Source organism: Crinia signifera, chromosome 2 (assembly GCF_055691185.1).
Source record: "Crinia signifera chromosome 2, ASM5569118v1, whole genome shotgun sequence".
Classification (NCBI taxonomy): Eukaryota; Metazoa; Chordata; class Amphibia; order Anura; family Myobatrachidae; genus Crinia; species Crinia signifera.
The window spans coordinates 35,271,215-35,288,586 of record NC_139218.1 but is presented as its reverse complement, the minus strand read 5'-3'; the positions used below and the strand labels follow the sequence as shown (position 1 = coordinate 35,288,586).

Below are 17,372 nucleotides of genomic sequence, written 5' to 3'. Positions count from 1 at the left end.
GTACTCAAGTTCCCCTAACAGTTCAGTTTTTCCAAGTCACCCAGCCAGTGCACTGTGTATCACCAACTGTCATATTTAAAAAATTCACAGGTGACCTGGAAAACGTGAACTGTTGGGGGTACTTGAGGACCAGGGTTGGGAACCACTGTTCTATGGCACCACGGAAGCTATGCAATCTAAGTTATGTCTGGACGGGGCAATCTTACCTTCACGTGGGGTGCAGTTACCTTTCAGTATTGTGTATTTTTTCCTCTCGTTTTCATGTATGGACTTCACCATTAAAAACATCTGGTAACCGTGATATTTTCATGTGAGAATATCATGCGTCGGTTGGGAAATCTATAGCGCAACTGAGATTGTTTACTCTTTGTTTTTGGGCTTTTGGGCTCTGGCTGCATTTGCCTCTTCTTTGACCATATTGCTATGCCACGGTTGCTGTCTGATTTTCATTTGTTACAAGCAGATGTTTTTTTTTTTCTAAAAGTAAATAATATTCTGATTTGTGCATTTTTTTTTCTTTCACAGTTGCTACATTTTATTGTAGGCTATTTGTGTATTTGCAGAGCTCTGTTACCGTCTTATAGCTTTCTTTTTACCAACCTCCCTCCACTTAAATAACCTTGTAAATGATGCTTGCACCACACCTCCGGGCTCTAGCATACACCAACGGATAGCAGCGATAACACATTTTTTCAGCATTTTAAATGAAAAGGGCTTTTTACTGCTTGCCTGAAATATGTTCAAAAGCAGGCAATGGATCAGCCAGAGAATTCTACAGCAGCATCTTAAGCCTCTGCTAATATATTGACACTACCATAGCCAGCCATGGCAGCCAAGAGTGATCTACACTTACTAAGCAGCAAACACATACCTGTACCTACAGTACATGCACGGTTCTCTGTCATTAAAATTTCACATTTATTGCCAGATCCTACGCCCACCGGGAGTCAGTGTGCATCATTGGATTAGCATTACAGGCGAGTGAGAGATCTCCAGGGGATTTATCATAACACCTGGCCTTGAGTACATCACTAAGAGGCTGATTTATCACCATCCGCATCCTCAGATGCGGATGTGTTGTGATAATATAGGCCCAATTCGCATACCCTCCAACATCTGAAGGGCAGAAATCGGTACACATGTGAGAAGGGGGCGTGACCACTGGTAAAGTGGGCGTGGCCATGGGTAAAGTGGGCATGGTCACACCCCCTTTCCAAATGTGTTCTGCTACTGAGCAATTTTTTCCAAGATGCCTCCCACCCTCCACATCCACTGCATGCACTGCAACCCCACAGGCACTGTGTTTAGTTTAGTCCTGCCACAGAGATGATCATTTAGAATTGAATTAATGTGAGGACTCACTCACAGGCTGCACGGCCACTCCTGAGTCCCCTCACTTCAAATCCAACTCCCGCGTCCCGCCGCAGAGAGAGAAATCTTGCTGCAGCACTGCCTCTGTCTGTGGCACCCGGAAATTACAAAAGCGCATGCGCGCGCCAGGGGCATCTGAGATGGCATCTTCTAGGACAGCCCCAGAGCTGCGGCTCCTTGGGCCGCGTGACGTCATGACGTATGCTGCACGGACCGCACAATGCACCCCTGGGAACGGGTGCACTGTCTTAGATTTCTACTTTTCACCTGCCGGGCCCGATCCGGACCATCTGTACCACAAGTCCAGAGTTGGAGGACCTGAGGAATGGCCAGAAAACCGGTACAGACCGTAAAAAAACAGTACTGTACCGGCTTAATCGGTACAGTTGGAGGGTATGCAATTCGCAATGTGATAATTGATTACGTAGCATTGCAGGGATAGATCTTGCGGGAAAGCTCAGTCCTCAATCAGTTCCAAGGCCAATTCTGGGTATTTTTCATCAGAAATATCACAATTATGTGCTGTGCATGCACCGCTACAAGCAATGCCACCACTACTACAGGCACACCTTGCCGCTGCGATGACCCTCTACACTGCGACCCCCACCGCTAATTGTGCTTCTGGAGATTGGTGATTGGAGCTCCTGGAGGGCTGCCGGTCATCGTGGTTCCTTCTGCTGTGACCTCCGGTGCTGTAAAGTAAACTGCCACTTTGCAGCATCACTTTACTGCGCCAGGGGTCACATGGGCAGCAGGGAGCCCCAATGACCGGCAGCCATCACTGAAGCACTGATCCCCGTACTCTATATCGTAGTAAGACCTGTGAGTTCACCAGCTGAAACTATCGTTATTATGACACGTCTCACTGCAGAATTTTAAATTCTTTTTTTTTTAAAGTAAATTCATCCAGATCGCATTTCCCATACCTACAGTATAATGGGAAATGCGATCTGGATAAATTTACTTTAAATAAATAAATAAATAAATAAAACATCTGGTTACTTAAAAAAATGCAAATTAAAGGGTTTGGAGCAGTGTTTTACGAAAACTGCTCCAAAAGCCCCTTAATACATTCAGGTGATACTAAAATAATATGCTATTAGCACTGAGAAAAGGGGCTTGTTAATACATTTTCCCCAAATTGGCCCCATGGTACAATCCTTTGGGTTTGGCTCTCTCCAGGTTTGCTATTTCAGTGTATTTTTAAACAATTTTCAAAAAATATTTAATACAGAAACAGGAATGAAACTGTCAGAATTTATTTATAATTCTATTAGAATTTATTATTATTCGACTTCTGAACTTGTGCATGCACCGCTACAAGCAATGCCACCACTACCGCAGGCACACCTTGCCCGCTGCGATGACCTTCTACACTGCGACCCCCACCGTTAATTGTGTTTCTGGGGATTGGTGATCGGAGCTCCTGGAGGGCTCCGGTGCTGTAAAGTGAGCTGCCTCTTTTCAGCGTCACTTTACTGCGCCAGGGGTCACACGAGCAGTAGGGAGCCCCAATGACTGGAGCACTGATCACCGTACTCTATATCGTAGTAAGACCTGTGAATTCACCAGCTGAAACTGGCGTTATTATGACACGTCTCACTGCAGAAATTTTTTTTCATTTTTTTTTTTTTAGTAAATTCATTCAGATCGCATTTCCCATTCTAGGTATGGGAAATGCGATCTGGATACTTAAAAAAAAAAAGCAAATTGAAGGGTTTGGAGCAGTGAAAACTGCTCCAAAAGCCTCTTAATACATTCAGGTGATACTAAAAGAATATGCTTTTAGCTCTGAGAAAAGGGGCTTGTTAATACCTTTGCCCCAAATCGGCCCCATGGTACAATCCTTTGGGTTCTGCTCTCCAGGTTTGCTATTTATGTGTATTTTAACGCAATTTTCAAAAAGTATTTAATACAGAAACAGGAATGAAACTGTCAGAATTTATTATATTAGTATTCTACTTCTGAACGTTTCAAGTTTGTCAGTTAGCTCAGTTCCTGTAAGTATGTTTTGTGCAGGACTGCATATTCTCTCCCAACCTATTTCCTAGCTGCAGACTTCAACTCCACAGGGAAGTATTAGTGTCAGGTTAATTTATTATAAGGTTTTACAGTAAGGAAAGCAATACCAGGCTGTCTCTGTATGGACTTATGCTTTACATTTTAAGGATTTTTTTTTCCACTGTTGCGGTCATAATTGTCTTGCATTATATGACTCCTTCCCCCAGTTCCTAATGTTTCATGCAATCTGATTTTACTGCTGCTGATTGGTTGGATACATACGGCCATGCCCTCCAATCCTAGCAGAGGGACCAGCCTTTCCTATACATGAGTGGACACTTCATAAAATGATTCAGTGTCTAAAGACTGAATGGAATTTGAATGATTTATGTTATTTTGCCTCTCTGCCCAATTTGGGAACCTCACCAAGGGGGCAGATGTTGTAAGCCTTGGAGAGTGAGAAAGAGGAGAGAGATAAAGCACCAATCAATGATCTCTTGTCATTTTTCAAACACAGCCTGTAACATGGCAGTTAGGAGCTGATTGGTTGGTACTTTAGCTCTGTGCATATTATCACTCTCTAAGACTTAGTATATATGCACTAGTGAGAGGTATTTTCAGGTGCTTTCTCATGCCTGGACCTTACATGCAGCAGATCAATCAACTGTGCATACAGATTATAATTGCACTCACAACATCAATCACAATTGTCTCCTGAGTATCCTGCCTTTAATCCGGGACTAAGTAAAAACCAGACCCGGAGAAGATCCCGGACCCGGGTGGTGTCCCGTCCGGGGTCTTTCTTGTCCTGGGGAATGCCTGTGATTGCTTTTACCAGGGACATGGGGTAGGGTAGATTACAGCCTCCCCGTGTGGTCTGGACCGTTCCGGTTTTTCTACATGCCCGGACCATACAAGGAGGCTTTGTTCTTTCCCTCCTGCTCTCCCTGGTGACAGGTGTCACAGTCAGCCCTCCGGACAGGACACCCCCTGGACCGGCCACTATAAGCTCCGCAATGCAGAGTTTGATGTCCGGTCTGGCATTCTGGGGTCTTGTCCGTGTCGTTTTTTATCCATATCCATTTAACCCTTGATTTTTTAAAGTAAATACCACGTTAACACACAAAGGGGCCTATTTATAATTCAATATTTGTGGTATATTCCCCCAAAACACCTGTTAATTATCACCCCAATGTATGACGAGGGAGAGCAGAAGATACCTTTATATCTGGCATAGCCCATTCATTTACAGCTAGTGCCTTCTGAAAGATCGGTTCTCTCCCCAGCATGGGCCCCCTGCACATACGACATGTGGTGAATGGGCATCTTGATAAATTTGAAAGATGGATGGTGCAAAATGCATGGAGGTACAGCGAGATAACCCGCTTCAGTCTGCTAGAAAACTAAGGAACATAGATAAATAGTCCTAATCAGTTCCGGCTCCAGAGTTGGGTTCTGCAGCACAGTCTAAAATTCAAATAGGGGAGCCACACCAATTGCCAGTGAGTCAATTTGGAATGACAGTTGGTGTCATTTGGTGTAGCTCCCCTATTTGAATTTTGAACTGTGCTGCAGCCCGAACTCTGTAACCTCCCCTGGTGCTAATGTTTAATTAGACAATTTGACGTTTTTAATTAGCTTCATTTTGCTAAAAAGTCATGTCATTTGTACAGAACACTGCAAAATAAAAGATGCAGGTATTGCAAGGATGGAACAGGAGTTTTTAACATTGAGGTGGGAGATACAGATTTTTTTTTTAACCTGTTTTAAAAAGTTGCTCAAAATGACTCAAAAAGCATCTTACAGTCATTTGATTCACCACTACTTTAACCCGCCCAAAGATAAAAAAAAAAAAAAATTCTAGCATTTCCTCACCATTGTAAAAAACAAAATTGGAAAAATCAGCCATTTGAAATTTTTTTTGTTCCCCGAATATATTGCTTTTGCCCCGTAATACATATTTTTACTGGGTACTCTTTTAGGGTACTGATTTACCCCTTCCTCCCCCCATAATTAATGCAAAATTACTGTTTTTTGTTTTTTTTATTATTGATTGTGTGTGAATCGGGAGTGAATGATAGGAGCATTAATTTCACCAAGAAAAAACTTCAATTGGATATACCTCTAAAACGTAAGAGAATGTTTATCTTTCAGTATCACAAGAAAAAATGGAATGTTCTACAATGGTCAATTCAAAGTCTAGATTTCAGCGCAATTGGGACAGTGAGGGACCTAGAGCAGGGAGGGCCCAGCGAGACAGACAGGGGGTGGAGCATTGACAGAGCAGACGGAGGACCAGCAGACAGATAAGAGTAAGCAGCAGAGAGAGAAAGAGAGAGGGGGTAAGACTGATTGTATGGGGGTTTCAGGTTGAGGTGAGCCCCCACTGGTCAGGACATAGGTCCAGACAAAATCTTGCATTCATGGGGCAGGATGTACAAAAGAGCATACAAAATCCTGTATTCTGGCTTTGGCTGCATTTTCCATATGTACTAAGCCCGAGCTTCATTGTGGAGAGTAACATCAGATTTCCACATTCTTCAGGTAGGAGCGTATTCCCCCCCCCCCCCCTTACCCCCCAGCAGCTGCCATGTCACTCTTCACCGGGACTGATCACAAAGGGCAGTTCTTATTGGGAGAGCTGTCCTTTGCGGTACTAATTGTGTATGTTAGTACATATGCAATTAGTATGAATGTGATGTGTGGCGGGATGTACCGGATGTACCGCCATCGGTTAGTACATCCCACCCATGGTGTTGTAGACTCTTGGTATGTGTATATAACACATATCTTTATTGAAGATAGAGCAAACAAGCTTAAAGTGTCACACGTCATAAGAATATACCTTTAATCCATCAACAATGAAGACATGTCATACATAAAGCATAGTAATCTCCCCGCATTGTCTTTATCCGCTCTGAGACCTTAGTCATGAGATTTAGAGAGCAGTTAGTTGTACAGTATTTATATATTTATTTTTTTATTTATTAACAGTTTCTTATATAGCGCACACAGATTCCGCGGCACTTTACAGAGCATAGTTATAATCAAAAACACATAACAAACTTTTAGGACAAGTACATGGTTAATATGGATATTTGCACCAGGGGACAGGACACTGAAGCAATTATCAGGGTGGCAGAGGTTTATATATTCTAAGAAAGGCACATAATGAGAGAGGACCCTACTCGTGAGAGCTTACATTCTAAATGGGAGGGTTAGACAGACTGGGGTGACACAGAAGGGAAAGAAGTGAGCTTAAACAGGTTAGGTTGATATATATATATATATATATATATATATATATATATATACGTATATCTGTATGGTAGTTATTATTATTGGTATATATAGTATTGTTAATTATTATCATTTACTTTTAATACCACCATATTGTGCTGCGCCACCATATTACTTGCACATTACGGTAGCATTTTATGATAACTGAAACTTTTTTTTTTTCTACAGTATATGTAATATTTTGTATACACAGTACCTGGCCCTTACCTCCTCAGAAGATGTTAGTGTTAGATTTGTTTTGATAGGGAGAATATCAGACAAATAACTTGGTGGGTGACCTACAGTAGGTCAGTGGTTCTCCACACGGTTTCCATGTCACCTGGCAGGTGCACAGGTGCACTCATTATTCGCTGACACATTTTAAAAGATCACAGGTGGAGCTAATTATTTCACCTGCGATTCTGCGTGGAGACCTGAAAAACGTGAACTGTTGGGGGTACTTGAGGACTAAGATTGAGAACCACTGGTCTAGGTTATTTTATGTATTTAGGATATGTTTGCGTGATGGGCCCTTTCTATTTTACACACAGAGTATAACAAATAAAATAACCTAGCTTGTGAACTCTGCAATTAGTGAAACAGTAGTTAATAATACATCATATATCTTTGTGTAGACTGATCAAAGTGGTTTACTTCCTAGTGCACAGCTGGCCAAAGAGGTCCTCAAGATATACCAACATTTCACATTTTCTCAGACCACCTAGCTGGTGCACAGGTGTAGTCATTACTAGCTATCCCATTTTTCACACATGGGGCCAGATGGATCAAGCTTCAAAAAGTGATCAAATGGAGAGTGATAACAGCCAGCCAATCAGCTCCTACCATGTAATGTTCATTCCTAACCAACACATTCTGCAGATCCACAGGTGACGTGGAAAACATGAACTGTTAGTAGATCTCAAGGACTGCTTTGGCCACCACAATCCTAATGTAACCCACATTTTTTTTAAGAAAAAATAACAGCCAGTTTACCCAACAATGTTACATCAGTAACAATGTCGTAACCCAGTTACCATATTAAAACACATCTTCTTAAAACATGTATGAACCATTATTTCTGTATTTTCTGGACACGTCAGTAATTATGACCCTAGTATTTAAATCCACATACCAAGTTTCTTCAGTTTTTTTTACAAGGGTTGTAATGCTTCAATGTTTATTGTTTGTATTTTATTATGTCCCAGTTAATATATAGTATATATTGTCTCAAACAGGAGTAATGGCTACAGATAGAGAGAGACAGATATTATATTAAATATACCCCCATCATTTGTGCTTTACAGAAGTCAAGGTCCAAGATGCATTTTTAACCAATAACTACCGATTGATATACAGTATTTAAATATTGGCTCTTCTTTAGTCTTCATGATTTCAGATAATTACCTAAAACATAAATAAGTGAGTTTGTAACCGTGATATGACTTCTCTATCGGCAAATGTCACTCATGATGTCACTCATGACGTCAGTGATCTATCAGTATATTTTGGGCTTCAAAAACAACATTGTCACTGATATGGTGTCAGAATTTACTAGTCGCAGTCCTAGAGCTTGGGTTTGTCTTTGGACTTGACTGTTGAATTGTGCTTCAGATGGAATTGATTTTGTGGCTGTAATGAAAGCAACAAATTGATTTTTATCCAGAGTTACAAATAGTAAATAGAAAAAAAAAACGTTCACATCTTGACCTTCTGGGACTTGGTGGCTCTAAACCCAATTGTTCATTGTAAGGTAGAATGCAAATTAAAAGCAGCAAAAGTCAGCTGCACTGTAGAATAAATCCATTGGGACACACTACCAAAAAGATATATATATATATATATATATATATATATATATATATATATATATATATATATATATATAGATAGATAGATAGATAGATAGATAGATAGATAGATAGATAGATAGATTCAAATTATAATACAATAGGCTACTTACAGTATGAGATCCTATGAGAGCTGTCCATTAGGGTCATTTTTAAACATTCTAAAATAAATGTTATGGTAGGAATTCATATATTTCTCATTAATCATCGCAATTCAATAACATGCAATAAATGACTGAAACTGTGATGTTATTTCGCTATATAATTCGTGGTATTACGCTAAAAGTTTGTTTTCTATATACAGTATATAATGGATGGTTTTTATTTCATTGGCCATTGGAAATGTGTGTTCTGAAATAGAGGTATTATATATATATATATATATATATATATATATATATATATATATATATATATATATATATATATATATATACACACATGTGTGTATACAAATGACAGTATGAGGTCCCGAATGAGAGATTCAGTTAATGTCTTTTTTTATTTTTTGTTGTTATAATACCTTTGTTTTAATTGGTCTAAGCAAAACAAGATAAGAGAAACTTATAACATGACCCTATTTTAAAGAGTAATTGGTGGGACATTCAAAAATAAACTAATTAAATACAGAACAGTTGTAATTAATAATTTTCACATTTGAATAAATAAATATTATTGAATAAATTATGGAAGACTAAATTATGGAAGACTAAAATTTAGTAGATAAGGAGCGTGGAAATGGGGGAAGGGATATAAAAAATAATTAGTGGGTTTAAAAAAAAAAAAACATTACTGCTACTTACAGTAGTTAATTCTGATGAGATATTCCAACAATTATTAAATTAAAAGTAATAGTAAAAGTATTAGCTCTAATAAACACTGAACAGGAACTCAATATTCAAATTGTAATGTTTCCCAAGAAATAACTTGTTAAATGCAAGTTCTATAAGAGTTTGTGATGACTCTTGAGATTATGTATAACTGATCATTTGACATTAAGAGAAAAGTTAAGGTTTTACTTTTTTATTTTGCCATAAGATATGTTTTTATTCAATAGTCTTATATAACAAACATAACCATAATTCCAGGTTTTACTATCTGGAAAACTCATGTTATAAATTGAGTGCTGTAAGTATGCTGTTATTTTTATATTTATGTATACATCATATAAATGCTGGATTTATTTATGCTTCTAATCCTGAAAAAATCCCTATGCGTTTCACTGTCAACAGTAATCTCTCCGAGCACTCTATTCTTTCCAGCCCACTTGACGTCCTGCAGGTTGTGGCAATACAATGCCCAGGAAAGGCTTAGACATAGAGTTTCCATGCTTTTTGACTCCATTTTAAACCCTTTGTTCACACCGGGGTGGCATTTTTCACACAGCATGTGGTAGCTTTGACTCTGATCCAGTCTGTCTTATGAAATCAAAGTCTGCAGCTTTTCTTCTTCTTTTTATTTGCTGAGCTTTCTCCCAAATTGTCTGTGCGACGCTTTGCTCTTTGCCCTGTTAGTGATCTGCAGATCTAAATATGGACAAGTAACAATAGATAGGCAATGAAAGACTGAAGAGAAGGCCATGGCTGTGACTACAAAAATACTTTGGCTTCAATTGGGTTGGTTAATACTACAGTAGTTGCATTATTATTATTATTATTATTATTATTATTATTATTATTATTATTATTATTATTAGTCTATTATTCTTTTTATTATTATTATAATTTTTCATTATTTTATTTTTGGAGGGATTATTTTTTATTATGTAAATATAGAATACAAAGAGTTATTTAAATTATCCAACCTAGAACATATCACATAGAGTAAATAGTGTATATATTAAATCCTGTCAAGATACCATACAAGATTTGGGATTTTATTTACAGTATTTGTTTTTTTTTTCAGTTCCAACACATTTGTGTCATTAACTTTTCAAGTGCACACTCGCCATTCTAGTTCCCAAATCCTGTGTCTATATTTAAATGTGTGAGATATATAACGTTTTCCATTCATTTGTAATTTTGTGTTGTGTAAATTAACTAAGTGTTTTGATGTTGTTATTTTTCACTATATATATATATATATATATATATATATATATACATACATACATATATATGATGAATGTGTGTTTATCTATATACAGTATCCACATATATTGTACCATAAAGACAAACGTTTTATTTTGCAACAGTGACTGAGACGAGGATATAATATATGTATTTTAACACTATATTGGTGGTGAAGGGCTACATAAAGGGGGAAATTTACTAAAGGAAATGTGTAAAAAATAGGTGTAAAAATAGGTGTATTTGTATCCAGAAATACACTTATTTTTGACAATTATTATCCCGAAAATACGACATTTCGTATTGATGTGCTATCAATACGAATTGCTGTATTTTCGGGATAGTAAATGTCAAAAATAAGTGTATTTCTGGATACAAATACACATATTTTTACACCTATTTTTTACACATTTCCTTTAGTAAATTTCCCCCAAAATGTCATGTAATGAGAAAGCATGTAATTTTACAATCCTATACACTATTTTAATGGAATAACTTTGGAATATATAAAAATTTACTTATATTATATGTAAGATATTCACAATTACTATCTACTCTGATAGTTCAATCAATTTTTTTTTATTTTAGATAACTGTTTTAAATACTGTATTATGGGTATACTGTATATAAAGCATCATTACATATAAAATCTTATATCAATTTTGTTCCACAGCTTTTTAAGAGAATACACATATGCCCTCATAAGCATGTATTGCATTATGTCAAAATGCATATTTACATTAAGATTGTAAGACTGTTAGACCTATATATTTTTTGTAGTTACTGTAGTCATAGAGATCTCTTCGGTAAATTCAGATATGTCCATTACACTTCTGTAGCGATCTTTCCTTTCTAGTTTTTCCAACGTCACATTACATCTCTTCCATTAAATTTTTTTATTTTTTTTGCAAACTGGCATCTCAGACACACAAGCTCTGAACCTTGATCCGTACTCTGATTTTTTTTTAAATACAGTCGAATTCATGCCGCCCTTAAACACATCTGGAATTTACCACACTCTAGTTAGAGTTCGGATGAAAATAGTCCTGATGGTGAATTATGTTTCATTTGTCACAATAAGCTTATTCCTGCAGTGCACCTCCCCTTTTCCTGTAGCAATTAAGAGGGGGGGAAACCAGGTATGCTTTGCGGTATGAGATAATGCTGCCTCAAGAAATTCATACTGATGTCTAATATTAAAAGCAACGCTATAAGGATTAGTTAAGTCCTCTTGGTGGTTTAATATCAGGATTTTCTTTTTAGAATTTCGCTATCATCTTCCAGGCAGAGCAGGTGGGAGCCGCTGTCACCTTGAAGTACTTTTTATATTGTGCCCTGATACATTTGGATTAAATTTGTCATAGAAATGACATTTGCTATTGACACATTTCTTTTTTTTCCAAAATGATGATGATAATAATAATAATAATAATAGAAAAAATATAGTAGCAAGAAAATAAGACATTCACAGTACAAAAAAAATATTTTTAAATAAATATTTCTAAAGAGAGACATGTATGCATCAGCAAGAAAACTCACCATTTATATTTGAATTTGGGTTAATTTTTTAAATGTATTTAATGAATTAAAAATAATGCTTACGTTGAAAATATTTACACATACAGTGCTCTTCTTTTTCTTCCCTCCTCTTTGTTCCCCAGGTTTCTGTTTTAATGAAAAAAATATTCCCTTTCTATAAAGTAAAAAAAAAAATGTGTATATATATATATATATATATATATATATATATATATTACACAGATAGTAGTTAATGTTTTTTATGATTACTACAAACTTTTAAGTATTACAAATTCTGAAATATATAACAACCTTTTTAGCATACCAGTACTCACATTACAGAAAAATACACCTTGAAAAATGGTTTATTGATGTTAAATGTAGAAAATAAATGGAAGCAGTCCATGAGAATTCATTAATGATTGCATTAAAAGAAGAGATCATGTGGATAGGGAGGAAGCAAAATAAAAAAAAAAAAAAAAAATGTTTGGCCCAATGCTCAGGTTTGATTGGAAAAGTGCTTGCTAAGCTATCTATTTCACACATGCAACGACAGAAGGTTCGATATTCATTCGATCGATGAGTGAAAAAGGCACAATGGCAAAATCGGACGGACTCATTTTCAAATACAGATCTCAAATGTCCCCCTACAGTCTGCAGTCGAACGGCTGGTGCTGTGGTAACTGAAGGAGCAAGGGTTACATCAAGGCTGTTCCCTGGACCGTTCAAACAGTCTAGACCAATGACCTGCAGCATTGTGCCCTTTGAAGAAGATGCAAGTTCGTGCACGATAAAGGAAAAAAAAATCAAGGCGTACCCCTTATAACAAAAGGGAGCAGCTCGTGGCTGCAAAGAGGTAAGCAGGGTAAGCGAAAAAGCATCTGCTCCCATGGTTACAGGCCAACTATGAGAACCTTTGCCTTTCAAGGGAACCCGTTCTCATGCTCCCTCACAGACTATGTCATGCATTATAAGCCCAGGCAGGTTGATCTGAAATCCGCATAGTTATTTCACAGCAAAATGATACGCAGGCACATGGCTCATATCAGGGAGGAAGAAAATAGTCACATGACAGCCGAGACTTCTGCTGTTTCATGAAAAAAAAAAAAAACTATTGCCAGGGCCGATCAAGACAAATGTTTGTTCGAAACGAGGCGAGATTTGCCCTTCGCATTTTTTTTGATTGAAAAATAAAAAGGTTAGGGGGTCACGGTTTTTGTGGAAAGGCCACAGACCCCTTTTTGTTGCTATTTCTTCAGCGTGAATGGCATTTTTGGAGTAAGATTTTTGCATCTCTTTAACAGTCCAAGCTGTTCTCATAGGTTTGACAAAGCATGAAAAACGAATGAATTTCTATCTCGCTGACCCCAGTCGCATTCTCATTTCTGTCCTGACTGTGCATTTCTTTTACAAAGAGTTCATGTTGGATTATTTCTTGCTGTGAGGATGAAGCAGGCAGAGAACAGCGGGGTAGATTTGCAAGGAACGGACGTTTTGTGTGTGTGTGTGTGTGTGTATTTATGTCTTCACGTATACAGATATTTTCTAGTCTTTGAATATGTATCCAATTTCCTGCTACACAAGTTGGGTGTTATAATATTGGAGGATTTGGTTTACCCTATGATAGTAGCTGACAAAAAGTATATACGGCACCGTAATGTACGCATTAAAACGGCGAAATAGTCTATAAGTTTGGGTACAAGAAAAGGTGTTCGTGCAGCTGGACCAATGGCCGAAAGTATTTAGTAAGTTCCAGTAATTTGAAAATGTTAACTTTTTCCCTGTGTCTGTGTTGAGGTGGTGGATACAGAAAGCAATGTATTTTAGGCATGAAGATGTTATTCATGTCTACCCTATACTGTGTTATGTACATATATGCCCAATTTACATTTAAACATTGTGTTTCATTATTTCATGTAACAATTTTTTTTAGGGAAAATTTGTAAAGAACATGTGATTTTTGTTTTTAAAAGTTTAGGAAATTTAAAGAAGACAGATAGATAGATAGATAGATAGATAGAGATATGCAGAACAGATTTGGGGGAATTAGTATAGATAATTAAATATTTAAAGATGCAATAAATTCAAAGTTTTTTTAAAATGTTCTATTTTTGTATTCAAAATATTTTTTTAGAAACAGAATCTTATTTTTTGGAACATTTTTAGTACATAGAGTATACTGTATTAATGTAAATTATATATAAAAAAATAACACAATAAAACAAAAAAATCATACCTTTTATAATAGAATAAAGGAAATAACAGCTAGTCATATTCTTCCAGACAATGCATTGATTAACTTGATCTTAGTGCTGGATCCACTATAAAATTCCACTATAACCCCCCCCCCCCCCCTGTTTACATTAACCCTTTAAATGAATGTGATACTGCATTCAGTTACGTTTTGTGGATCATATATAGGCCAAACAGCACTGTCTGGGCTTTTTTTTCCACCGGTGCATGGGGATAGTCCATGGTATAGAGCCTCATACTGGAGCAGATGACACACTGGCAGATTGAGTGACGTACCAAGGTTACGAGAGGCTGCCTCTGAAGGTTACCCAAACAGCTAGTGCTTCTCATTTAGATTTGCCCATTAAGTCATATTTGTCTGATTTTATTTTTCAGACGCACTTTAGATTATGTCATTAGCAGTGGGCTCCTATTTTTCATTAAGTGCTGCGACTTTATAATGATCTGCGGATAAGCTTCCCATTCTAATCGCAATTCCATTTACATTGTCAAGGTGTCCTTCAGTTCCAGCTTAGACTCGGCAGCGTGAAATGTCCTGATAAGATGAAACAATTTATTAATCTCTATTCTGTGACATAAGCGTCTTCTCTCCCAGGTGCGGCTACGGCGTCCCGCCGAGACAGTGTGCTCTGCTGGTGTTTGACCACTAGCAGCAATGTCATAACTGTTGGCGGGTGGGGGTAGGGAGTAAGATTACCGTCATTAAATTTGTAGTGCTGGTACTGTATATACTGTCTATGCCTTGCATTTTACAATCCCAATAATTGGATATTTTTGAAAGGCAATTCTCTTGGCCCCAATTAAATCCAAGGAATCCATGTTAGGTATTTTGTGGCGTACATTGTTGCTTGTTAAGGGCTCCTATTTGTGAGATTTGTTTTACCCCTGTGGTACATTCATGCTTGGCTAATTTGCATATGTGTCTGCTGGAAGTTCCCAGAATGGAGTGGCAAGAAGCACAGGAGGAGGGTGCTTGATTCCCGCTCCCCCCAATGTAGTCACAGCATCACGCAGAAGGGGGCGGGGCTATGATGATTCTCGATGCAAACTGGGTATGATGTGAGAATCAGGCCTATTTGCCCAAGGGTCCAACAGGATTCCATTAAATTCAGGAGTCTACTAGATATAAATAAGAAAGGATTCGTTGTGATACTATACATACCACCTGGATGTACAGTACTGTATTTTCTTTAAAGGGATCATGGATTTCCAATGTTCACTCAGTACACTAAGTGCTCACAGTCAGCACAAGATGGAATTTGGGTGCAGCACGCACTACGTTTCCTTGCAGCCTAAAGGCTTAAGCCTTATGAATATTTTCTTAAACCAGACAATTAACTCCACTGTGATGAATGTTTGTCCACTCTAATGGTCCTCTGTCCAACCTCTGTGTGCACAGTATCTCTTATTATCTTACATGGGCTGAACCTTACAGGCATGTTCTCAGAGCTCCCCGCATCTATCTGTTATGTTATTGTGAACTCAAACATCTATCTCCTGCCCCAAGTCTGGTGCCAGAAGAAACATTGCCGACTGTTATCTCCAGTTTAGATACCAACATCTCAACCTTTGAAATTAACATTTTTATGGGGGTGGTAAATGTGTTCCGTGTGTTTATACAAACACACACATATTTATACAGTATATATATATATATATATATATATATATATATATATATATATATATATATATATATATATGTTTTGAAGAAATATGAAGCGGCACTCCAGGTCTTTAGTGAAATAAAGTGATTCTTTATTTAAGCATCATTCTACGTTTCGGTCTGTTGCCAGACCGTCATCAGGATGAAGTCATCATTTCCTGATGACGGTCTGGCAACAGACCGAAACGTAGCATGATGATAAAATAAAGAATCACCTTTATTTCACTAAAGACCTGGAGTGCCGCTTCATATTTCTTCAAAACCTACTTATTTGTAGTAGAGAGCACCGGGCAATTTATCTACATTTGGCGGGAGTGCCGGATTTGCATCCAAATATATATATATATATATATATAGATATATAGCAGATGCGGGCACTCCAAATGACCTCCGGTGAACAATCCAAACAACCAATTGATTGCGGTGCCCGCCTATATGCAGTACTGTGGCTGCTAAATATAGTGTCCAGGGGGATGGCGGCACTCACGTACAAATGAGACTCCACACTCGAGCAGGTAGTCACCAACGTTTCTGGGCAATTATGCCCCTTTATCAAGGTGCAGGAAGAACCAGGTTCTTCCTGCACCTTGATAAAGGGGCATAATTGCCCAGAAACGTTGGTGACTACCTGCTCGAGTGTGGAGTCTCATTTGTACGTGAGTGCCGCCATCCCCCTGGACACTATATATATAGATAGATAGATATATAGATAGATACCCATATATTCATACACATACACACACACATACTCATGCCAGAAGCAGTGTAATTGCCTCTCAAGCAGCATGCCTGGCCCTGGGAGCAAGTTTCCCTGAGCCAGCCACTACCCACCACCCACAAACCCACTTACCGAGTGATATTGGTGGTCCAGGTTCTCACTGAATAATGAACACCATAGCCACGTCCCCCTTTTACAGTGCCAGTAATCACAGCAGTGTGTAGTGCACACTTTCCAATATGCTGGCTGGGAGGGTCCGGTGGTCATGCTGGGGGCATGGGTGAGGGGGAGTGAAGCAGGTTAGGGGATTATGTAAAATCACATCATCGTGGACCTACCCCCACCCCTGTTTTACAAGACTTTAGGCATTGGGGGCAGGTCCTGGTGGCATGATTTAACGCAAATCATGTCACCCACCCCAACCCACCTCCAACTGCAGGGGATTGTTTGCGGCTGCTGGAGGGAGCACATACCACAACCATTCCGGGTGAGTAGGCAAGTAAGGTGGGGTGTGGTACAGGGGTCCAACAGTCGGGATCCCAACAGTCATTAGCCCGACGTCGGGATCCCGACTGTCCGGACTCAGACAGCATGGTGAGCGCAACTAAGCCCCTTGCGGGCTCGCTATGCTCGCCACCTATTCTATTCTG

At 38.3% G+C, this 17,372-nt stretch overlaps 2 long non-coding RNA genes across 4 annotated transcripts in view; one reads left to right on the top strand and one right to left on the bottom strand.

The window, feature by feature from the left end:
* The window catches only part of LOC146059563 (uncharacterized), a 389,618-nt gene that overhangs the window by 183,024 nt on the left and 189,222 nt on the right, over nt 1-17,372 (top strand). The window lies entirely within an intron of this gene.
* Nucleotides 6,841-14,030, bottom strand: LOC146059564 (uncharacterized). Of its 3 annotated transcripts, none has more exons than XR_014470277.1 (3): nt 12,421-14,030; nt 12,170-12,260; nt 6,841-8,280 (listed from the first exon to the last, which is right to left on the bottom strand). It is a non-coding gene; the product is annotated as an uncharacterized LOC146059564 (long non-coding RNA). The 3 variants fall into 3 exon arrangements; XR_014470275.1 differs by lacking the exon at nt 6,841-8,280 and adding an exon at nt 8,952-10,024; XR_014470276.1 differs by lacking the exon at nt 6,841-8,280 and adding an exon at nt 8,952-10,024 and having other exon boundaries at nt 12,170-12,232.